Source organism: Lactuca sativa, chromosome 2, assembly GCF_002870075.4.
Source record: "Lactuca sativa cultivar Salinas chromosome 2, Lsat_Salinas_v11, whole genome shotgun sequence".
Lineage (NCBI taxonomy): Eukaryota > Viridiplantae > Streptophyta > Magnoliopsida > Asterales > Asteraceae > Lactuca > Lactuca sativa.
The window spans coordinates 180,531,863-180,543,415 of NC_056624.2; positions in this window are offsets into that span (position 1 = coordinate 180,531,863).

Consider the following 11,553-nt stretch of genomic DNA (forward strand, 5'->3'; position numbering starts at 1 on the left):
GATTCGTAAAAGCTCTACCATTTGAATGTATATATATATATATATATATATATATATATAATATGTTGTATCGGTTAACTAAGTAAATCGAATGTGAACTTTATAAAACATTTTTTGAATTGTTTATTGTTAAATGATGCATTGAAAATGTATTTTCATATTTTAAACTAGTTATTCTTATTTGAATAGTTAATTGGTCGACAAAAATGTATTTTTTAAGTTTTAAATTTTTTTGTAGGATGTTACGCTTATGATCTTACAAAACGAAAAATGAACCTATATAGAATTTTAATATTGACAGCCTTAGGATGAGGGTTCATCATTCCTTTAAAAACAGACAAAAATTGCTTGAAAATCGAGAATTATTGACACTATATATATTTTAATTTATACGAGACCTAGAATTAGGTATATACTTTGACTTGAAATTGTCAACTATTGATTGAATGGATTAAGGTATAAACAATTTTATTTATTTAATATCCCTTGTTTGCATAGATTATTAGTTTAATATTCACTAAAAGATCTCATTTAAAACTCATATTTCACGAAGAAAATAAATATTTTTCAAATAACAAAAGAGATAACTTATATAGATAATTTAACTGGGCTCGCTAAATTGTGAAAAGATGTGGTCCATAGTTAACTTTTTTTTTTTTCGATACAATGCATCTCGAATCATTTATAATAAATGAATGTTTTTTTTTTGTCACTTGTTACATTCTCATTAATTTGTCAAATGTTATTTTGTGGTTATTTTGATTTTTTTCACATGTCATTTTATGAGTTTTTCTATTTTATTAAATTTCACATAATATTTTAATGTAATAATTACAATAAATATAGTAATAAATGGATATTAATTTCACTAATAAACTTACCTTTTAATTCCAAATTAAAGCTCATTAGTTTATTTTCTTTATTTAAATTATTTGTTTAAATTTAAAGATAAAAAATATTTCCATGATAATAAATCATTATTTTTCTTATTATCTTATAATTCAAAGTTCTTAAATATTTTGACCTTTATATTTAACTTTTTTTTTTGTTTAAATTAACTAATGTAATACATGGGTCTCACAACTAGTCTATTAATATTCATGCGAGCTACACTTTGTTTGAAATTTGAACATATCAATTGGGTAAGTTAAATCAACTGGGGAAGATGCTTGCACTTTATGATGGGTTTTGGTCATAAGACATCCTATGTGCTCATACAAACCCTAATGCTTGGATCTAGGTTTCTCTATTGTACATACTTTATATCCAAGACTATATACCCTAACTCTAGCATATGGAAATCGGAATTCACATGTAATTAAGTTTAAGAACATACCTTGATTGTTATATAGCAATAACAATCCAATTCCTCCTTGAATTGACCTTGGAAAGTTGAGAGTCACAAGTGTCACTCCTCTAATGACTTACAAACACCATAAGCAAGTGGAGAAGGTATAAAGAGAGAGGAGGGAGGTTAGAATTCGTCCTTAGGACCTCTTGGGAAGGGTTAGACGAATTCATGAGCCTTAGGGGGTTTATATAGGTGTAAAGATTAGGGTTTTAGTCCTTAACCTTATCTAGTTGCTTGCCCACCAAGCAACCATAAGATAAGTCTTAGAAACCCTTATCCTAGTCGAATTCTAAGGCATTATCTCCTTAAATTCGTTCACCCTATATTTAAGACAATCCTTACCTTATTTTGTAACTATCACATAATTACAATTCAGCCCCTCTAGTTTAATTAATTACACTTGATCACAAAATTAATTCTTAATTAATTATTGACCAATATTAATTAAACAAATATGATTTCTCCTTTAATATATTATTCTTATAACATATTAATAAATCATAATAACCTCTCTCTCTATTTATTTCTCCAATCAAGTTGCTTTGGTGAAGGCAACCCAAAAGGACCATGCACCATCGGGTCAAGTACATACCAAAATAGTTATGGACTTAGACACGAATCAAACAGTCTCCCACTTGGATAAGTCTAACAACTATTCTGCGTATGACTTTGGATCCCGATCTGCAATCGTAGCTTTCCAAAGCCGTTGTCAACTCTGATCATATCAAATACGCGTGTCCTTAGATAAGGGATCATATATTCCTCCATTCTTGATATCGTATGAGATATGATTTCAAATCATTCTCTTTGTACTATATCTCGATTCCCGATTTATGACGACTGACTAATTGAACAAATCAAATTAGCCCTAGCCCGGCCGAGCATTTACGTTTGTCATCACTAAATCATCGAGGGGCCCAAAGATATTGCTTTTATCCTTCTTTGGATAAAAGGAACGAATAAACTTTGATACAATGCTTGCTTGCACTTACTCACCGAATCACACACAACAATATGTTTTATAACACCAAGTTACTAGTGCGTTTACATATTATCAATGTGCAACCGATTTGCAAGATACAACTCACACATCTCGTTTTCAAGAATATAAGATGCTATCGTCTCACCAATCACTCGTGATACAATTCATGCAGTGATCCAAGTGAGCGTGGGTTTAATCCAATGCTCAAATCACATTCATAAGCACTCATGAACGTTGCAGCAAGCATTTGCTTATGTCTAATGCTCTTTAGACAATCCACACACCAATTCACGACAGTCTTCATTCATATCTACTTCCAACATATGAACGACTGTGGCCCGTTCGAATAATTCGATTATTCTTAATAAACTCAATTACTCTGGAAGTCAAAACATGCAAATGTGAAACACAAGAATAATACTAATCCCATATGACCTCAAACCTTTGAGTATAAATAAAACTCCTTTTATTTATCACCATATCGATTACTCATTATTTGTCGTTTCGGGTAATCAACTTCTTACTTGAATTATTACACTTGTCCCATGCTCCTAGCATGCACACAATGTTTACCTATGGTTCTTACTTTGTGAAATAGATCAAATTGAACACACTTCCAATCATTCTCATTTCACAACTCCAAATCCTTTTCATAAGTGTGAGAATATCAAATTCTTGTTACTTATAAAATATGATAGATTCTAACATCCTATGCAACGATCCTTTCGTAATGTCACTGCACCAAAGTCACAAAGACTATTGCCAATGATATTACAAAGTCCTCTATCGGAGATTGTTACAAGACAATTCCTTAGATACGATGTCTCTCACTCAAAGTAAATTCCTTTGAACATCCTTTTGCATAAAAGTTTCTAATCTAGTCATAGATTTTCAATATTCAATTCCCAATATGGACACGCTTCCATATTTTCCATATGACAACTCATTCTTAATAGAATCTTATCTATTCATAATAAAGTCGATATGGTCCATCCAATATGGAAACATTTCCATAATTTCCAATACTATACTTCCAACTACTCACAAGCGACCAATCCTCGTCGAACTTGGATTGTCCTTTGATAGTTGTTTAATTATTTTAATCAAAACCAATTCTTGTCCTTTTTCCCTCTAAATGCGCTAGACATTTGGAAAATTTTAGAATGGTCAAACATTAAAGCATTTGCAATCGATCCTATACCCGAAGCGTATGGGACACGACGCATAATGTTTTATTTGCTATGTTCTCAAAATTCGAATAGTGAAGAGGGATGCCGTAATCATAATCGAAATTTTAAGAGCACACTTTGTACCTTTGACTAAATTTTATTAACATTTCTCAACCTAAACCTTTAGATTTGAAATGAAGCATAATATTCTCTCCCTTAATTATAGCAAAACAACTCTTCAACTATTGCGACTTTGCAAAGTATGACTCTTGTTTTCTATAATTAATATTGCTAACCTTGCAATACTTTCCTTAATAATCATAACTTTTATGCTCCCACTATCTTGATGATTATTATAAAACATAACACTTATGCTCCCGCTAGCTTCGACATGTATTCATAAACATCTTAACTTTCAGAAAACAATGCTTATTGAATTTCTTAAGTTCATGTTTCTAATACTTAGTGCTTTGATAATCTTTTATCAAGGTTTCTTGAACTTATACACATTTGCCTTCGATAGTTCATATGTGTGTCTAAACAATTAAGACTAATTGCCAAACCTTACAATTCAAATTATGGAAAGGGATGCCGTAACCATAATTGAATTCGAGAATGCAATTTTACAATCACTATCTTCTTAAAATCTATCTTAGTGAAAGCATTTCCTCACAATCATTTTCATGAAGGAGGAAATCTTATGACACTTAGATTTAAACAGTATATTTGTTCCTATCCATGTGAATTTGTCAAAACCAAAGTTTACGACAAATTCAAACTCTTATGGATCGATCTTTCTTGATCTCGATTTCTTGCCTTTATGGTAGCATAGCTGCCCACCATGTCTTCCAAGTAGTTAAGCAGCTCACCCTTTCCTATCAATGTACCTTTCATTGATTAAGGTGCTTTGCCTTTTATGCGTTCAAAATGAGAACTCATAGAACTCACATGCATAATTAACTCGATTGGATTGGCATAGAATCAAAATAATGTCAACACGATAGGTTGTAAACCTCAACTCGTGTGCTAGTGATGATCGATAAGGTTTATTTGATTTGTTCTTGAAACCTTTCAAGACTATTAAGACTCCCACTGACTCCTTGACATATACAATTCTCTTGTCAACACATTTCTTGACAAACAAATATTCAAGAGTTAGTGTAGCTTTTATCAAAACTCTTCATAAATTGGTCCTAGTTGGTCTTTGTCTTATCCAAGACATCACAACTTTCCACATTTGATGAATGTTACAAACCTTCTTAATACTTTTCACTTAATGTCACAATCTTAACTTTAAGACTTGTTATTGGGACGAAGTATGATTCACTTCTTGATTTAACCATTTCTTCAATCCTTGATTCCTCTTCTTAGACATACAATTGTACTAAGACTCACTTAAAGGATCAATTGAGATATGGTTCTTAATCATTAAGACCTATCATAAAGCATAAAAGGTACTCTCCCATCTTCTTAGAATGGAGAAACTTTTATTTTTCTGCCTACTTGATTCTTCTTATTCATTCTACTATTGATTTAAACCTTTTCAATCAATTCAGAATTACACTTAATCTTATAAGTATAATCATATTTACTAAACCTTTAGTAAATCATGACGAATATCATTTTTACTCTTATGGTGGACTTGATCAACACGCAACTTTGTGTATTCGATCTCCAAGTCCTTTACTTGACACTTTGTCAATGAATTAGTCTAATTTCCAAATACGAAATTTCTCATTCATCGTGCATCCACGTTGCATGATTCCAAGTTTCTGTCCAGTTGAAACTTGGGCGATGAGAAACTCTCCCTATTTGGTAAATTATCGACTTTCCATAAATAACAATATAAGAACAAAATCCATTATTGCTAATAATAGAAACATTTTAACATCAATTTTTCATACACGCCATTGTGAGGATAAATAAATAAAATTTAAAATCAAAATTTATTTTATTGCGGAAAAATTTGTCCTTACAATGCAACTCATTGAAAAACTTATGCTAATACATCTTTCTTAGCAATCTAATTCTAACTCTAAGTAGTGGCTCAAGAATCTAATCTTCGAGAAACGCGATCGAAATCCATTCCTCCACGGTTAGATTCTGCTCACTTCTTCCTTTAAGCTCCCTTTCTTTTCTTCGATTCTACAAAACATCAATTGTAATTTTATCACATTATGTATTAAGAATCTAGAATGAAGTTTAAAAGAGTTAGTTAATGGATTTTACCTATATAAGAGCCATACATTTCGACTCTCCCATCTCTTAGATCTCTTAGGTAAATGGGGCTGCTTCGTCTCCAATGCCCCTTCTCTTGGCAATAAAAGCAAATTGACTCTTTTGGAACAGAACATGGAGCTACTTCAGACAATGCCTTTCTCTTATGATCAAACTTTTCGATCATAGCATGTCTTTCGTTGCCATTGTCTATATCTATAGAGGTCTTGAAGGCAGATTCACCAATCAACTTTGCTTTTCTATTGCGCCAAACCATTGCTGATTCGGCAGCAATAAGCATATAGGTGAGATCTATAAGGGTCACGTCGCGGTTCATCATATAGTACTCTCTTACGAACTCACTATATGAGTTAGGAAGTGATTGAAGATCCCAATCAACAGCCATTTCCTCACAGACAACGGATCCCAACATTCTTAACCTATCAATGTGTGACTTCATCCCTAGGACGTGTGCACACACCGACTTTCCTTCTTTATGTTTACTTGCCAAAAGGGCTTGAGTGATCTTGAACTTTTCAATCCTTTGAACTTGTGGGTTAGGGAGAATAATTGGAGGAAGAGGAGGAAGTGAAGCATGATCTCTTGTTCCTTGATCGAATCGTGGAATATCATCTTCATGTGGAATGCTTGTTCCACGGGATTTGAGAAGACCATAGTTGTCAAGCTTTGACATCTACAAAACGGGAGAAAACGAATTCAAGTTAGTTGATTGATTGAGTCCTTAATAAATCACCCAAATGAGATACTAAGGCTAGGACCCAACACAATATTCTACAACTCGGGAGAGGGATGCCGTAACCCAAATTGCAGAACATTTGAAGGTAAGTGAATGACGATTCACTAATTTCCACCATGAAAAACGAAAAAGAAATTTAAGTTTTAAATCTATGAAAACTCCTAGATCCTTTGAGATACATTGAACTTTCAATGGCATGTTTAAATCTCGATATGCCCCTCTTGTTTGTGACTGGGATGCCGAGGATCACAAAGCGGGTGTGAATAACCATGCAAACTTACATGGTGCACTCACATGTTATAGTCACCTATTCGATGTGCCGGTAAACCACACACGCTCCACCGAACTATGACAAACATTGAGTCACCCTTTGCTACCATTGCTTAGAACCATTTAGTGTGCCGATAAACCACACACGCTCCACTAACGTCTTTGCAAGGGCACAAAGTGTAATTTCATGGAATTGCATCAATTCACTTTTGCCTAAGTAACTAAGATTGGGAATTTTATGAAACATTTAGTTACTTTAATAATTCATTATACTTATAATGGAAGGTTTCGTCCTATCCTACCCGTTCGGCTAACGACCCTCCACCAGTCAAGAGTGCCGTGGGTAAGAGTGGATACTCATTCAATCGCCATTTTATAGGCAATTTCCTTAAACACCCCTTATAGACCAGCTTCGAGAATGAGGCCTACTAACGGTAAGACTGACTTTTACTCATACATATATATAATGTTAGACTTTTAATATTATATATAGTATAGGGTGTATTTTATACTTTCAAAATACTAGGTGGTCTAATTTAACAATTATACTTTTAATTCAATTAAATTGTAAACCTAAACTTTTATGGATTTACTAAACCTCTTTTAATTATACACCTTAATTAAAAAAACATAAGGGTGTGATGTGAACTTTTTCAAAACAATACTAGAGTTTTAGAATTTAACATTCCTAATTAAACTTTTAATCAACTTTTAAATTCCAAAACTCGAGGGCAAGTTTTGAAACATTTCAACACATTAGGGTTTAGAATTTAAATATGCATCAAAATTAAACTATTTAATCAAAATTTAAATTCCAAAACTTGAGGGCAAGTTTTGAAACCTTTTTCAAAACATAAGGGTTTCAACTATTTAAATTTCAAAACAACAAAACTTTTGGGGTTCAAATTTAAACTATAAAACCTAAAGGGCCAAATATGAAACTTTTCACAACAACAAGTATCAAATAACAAATAATTCAAATTAACATTTAATCACATAATTATCCATATTTGATGATTTCTTGCAAAATAATTTATCAATTTACTTAAAATAATTAATCAATTATCTTATAAGGAAACAATTATCTTATTAATTGATAAATATCTTCAATTAGATTAAAAATATAGTCAAATATATCATATAATCGGATTAATATTAATCTAACATGATAAGGTAATTATCCCAATGCAAAAACAGCAAGAAATCCCGAGATAAGCACTATCTGACGCACCGACTCGCCGAGTCACCCTCTGGAACTCGCCGAGTAGGGCTGACTCGCCGAGTCAGGTCGAACAGTGAGGCAAAAACACGATTTTCAGTTACATCAAGCATCAATACAATAGAAACCAATCATGGCTCTGATACCACTGATGGGTTTTGGTCATAAGACATCCTATGTGCTCATACAAACCCTAATGCTTGGATCTAGGTTTCTCTATTGTACATACTTTATATCCAAGACTATATACCCTAACTCTAGCATATGGAAATCAGAATTCACATGTAATTAAGTTTAAGAACATACCTTGATTGTTATATAGCAATAACAATCCAATTCCTCCTTAAATTGACCTTGGAAAGCTGAGAGTCACAAGTGTCACTCCTCTAATGGCTTACAAACACCATAAGCAAGTGGAGAAGGTATAAAGAGAGAGGAGGGAGGTTAGAATTCGTCCTTAGGACCTCTTGGGAAGGGTTAGACGAATTCATGAGCCTTAGGGGGTTTATATAGGTGTAAAGATTAGGGTTTTAGTCCTTATCCTTATCTAGTTGCTTGCCCACCAAGCAACCATAAGATAAGTCTTATAAACCCTTATCTTAGTCGAATTCTAAGGCATTATCTCCTTAAATTCGTTCACCCTATATTTAAGACAATCCTTACCTTATTTTGTAACTATCACATAATTACAATTCAACCCCTCTAGTTTAATTAATTACACTTGATCACAAAATTAATTCTTAATTAATTATTGACCAATATTAATTAAACAACTATGATTTCTCCTTTAATATATTATTCTTATAACATATTAATAAATCATAATAACCTCTCTCTCTATTTATTTCTCCAATCAAGTTGCTTTGGTGAAGGCAACCCAAAAGGACCATGCACCATCAGGTCAAGTACATACCAAAATAGTTATGGACTTAAACACTAATCCAACACTTTATAATGAAAAGTATGGGTTCGTACCCCGCTAAACCTCATTTTTATTAGGGAAAATGATTTATCAGGGTAATCATCTTTGTTGTTTTGTTCACATTTAGATAACTTCTTTAGTTTTATATACATTTGACCATTTAACTTGTTATATGTGTTCACATATTGTTATTGTCACCGTCTATAGCAGGTGACAATGGTAATATATGAATAAATTAACAAGTTAAATAGTTAAATGTGTACAAAAAAAGTTTCCTAAATGTAAACAAAACAAAATGTTAATTACTCTGATAAGTCATTTTCCCCACTTTTAATAGTGATTTTATTTTTTATATTTGTTTGTATTAATTTTTTCAAACGTTGTTTTAAAAATATCTATAATTTCCTAAATATTAGTTAATTATAGATCAATTTTAAATTTTACTTTTTAATTAATAAATAATGGTTTTGTTTTGTGAAATATTTTATATAGCCACTTATAATTTTTTGACTTTTGTTTTTAAGCATATACAACATTTTTAAAGTAAATAGTATCTACCAATAAAATTAAATAAAATAGATATGTAACAATAAGTATGGATGGTCTTTTAAAAAAATAAAAATAATATATTACTTAGCAAATAAAAAACAAAAAAAAATCTATATAATGTGAATGTTTTAAAAATATTCCAACTTTTTAATACTTTTTAATTAGAAGTTTATAAACTTTTAATTTTTTTAATACAACATTTTAAATTAGTATTTACAAAAGTATTTTAAAATATTAAATTGTCATACAAAATCTGTGAAACATTTTAAAAATGTTATAAAAGAAAGTTTAGAAATAAATATATGAAAGTTATAAAAAAACTGTATGAAAATGTAAAAAAAATGAAAAATAAAAAAACAAGTTAAAAACTTGTAAGAAAAATTTAAAGCATTTATAAAATATTTGATTTAAAAGCACTTGTATTAAATTATATGAAATTATAAAAAAAAAAAAGCTATAGACAAAATTTAAAACATTGTATTAGAAAAACCTATAAGAAAAAAATACCATAAAAATGTTGTAAGAAATTATAAAAAAATCTTAAAAAATTTATAAAAAAAAATGTTCACATTTAAACAATTTTTTTTACATCCAGGCGACAAATGTAATATATGAACACATTTAATAAGTTAATGGTCAAATGTATAAAAAAAATGAAGTTGTCATAATGTGAACAAGATAAAAAATGTAATTACCCTTGTAAGTCATTTTCCTTTTATATTATTTGAAAATTGAAATGGAAATTTTGCAAAAAATAAAACAAACACATGGTATAGAATCGTTAGTCATCCTGATTCGCGAATCATTAGCGAGCAATATATATTTTTCATGAGTAAAAACGAAAAACATTAATTTGAAAAAAAAAAACATGAGTATATTAAAAAACTCAAATTTTTTTGTTATAAATTTAAAATTAAGATAAATTTCCTAAAAAACAAATATAAAAGATCTTATGGCCGAAATTATTACGTCCTATGTTTTATAATTTATAGGTGATAGGTTCATAACCAACAAAGAAAATAATATGCGATCTTTTATTTTTCAAATTCATAATTCTTAAATTAGGTTTTTTTTTACCAAAAACTCTATTTGGAAAAACATGCGTTACTTGGAAATATGAAGAAATGCTTAACATGTTACCTATTGCATGTAATAATGCTAGGAGGGGTGTGAATATGGATTCTTTCCTTTGTCGACTCTGTCTAAAGGAAGATGAAGATACTGATCACGTTTTTTTTAGATGTGGTTATGCTATTGTGGTGTGGGACTTGTTTGGTGTTTGGTCAGGTACAAGCAATATGACACCTTAAAATTTCTCCTCCTTGAGTTCGGCTTTTAATTCTTCAAATGTTTATAAGAAATTTAAGTTGATTACTCCCCTTTTATACACATTGTTGTGGTCTCTCTGAAAAGCCAGAATCGATAGAATTTTCAAGACGGGGAAGGGCAACTTCTATGATAACGGCAGATGATATTCAAATCTCATCTTATATCCGGATTAAAAGAGCTAGTTTAGATTCAGTATGTTATTCGATTGGTGTATCGCTCCTATTTGTATTTGTACTATGTAATTTTTCTAGAATCTTATTGCTCATTTAATATATTTATACAGTAAAAAAAATCTAGAAAGAAAGAGAAACATGCATGCAAATAGAGCTGATATTTGTTTATGTTTTAAAAAATATATATTTATTATAATTTTAAATTTCAAGTTTTTAAGTTTTATTCATGATTTTTTTTCTTCTAATTTATGTTTTCATTTTTACCCCTAAAATATATATAATGCTCGTGAACGGTTTGCTAATCGGTAACTTGGGGTGTAGAGATGTACACAAATCAATTTGAGTACAATTTTAAACAATCCATTTTTTGAACAAAAATAGAATAATTTTTAGGATTGCACCGGCTCGATCAATTTTTTGTTTTTTGTTTTTATGTTTTTTGTTTTTTTTGTAAGTTTTAAGTTTTCTCGAGACGGTTAATTCAGTTTAAGACCATTTCCAACCCACTTTAATTTTTCCATTAAAAAATGAAGTAAAAAATAGGATAAATAGTGTCTCATCTTCAATCATACTTCAATTTTTACCTTATTTTTACTTTCAAAAAGTATATTTCAT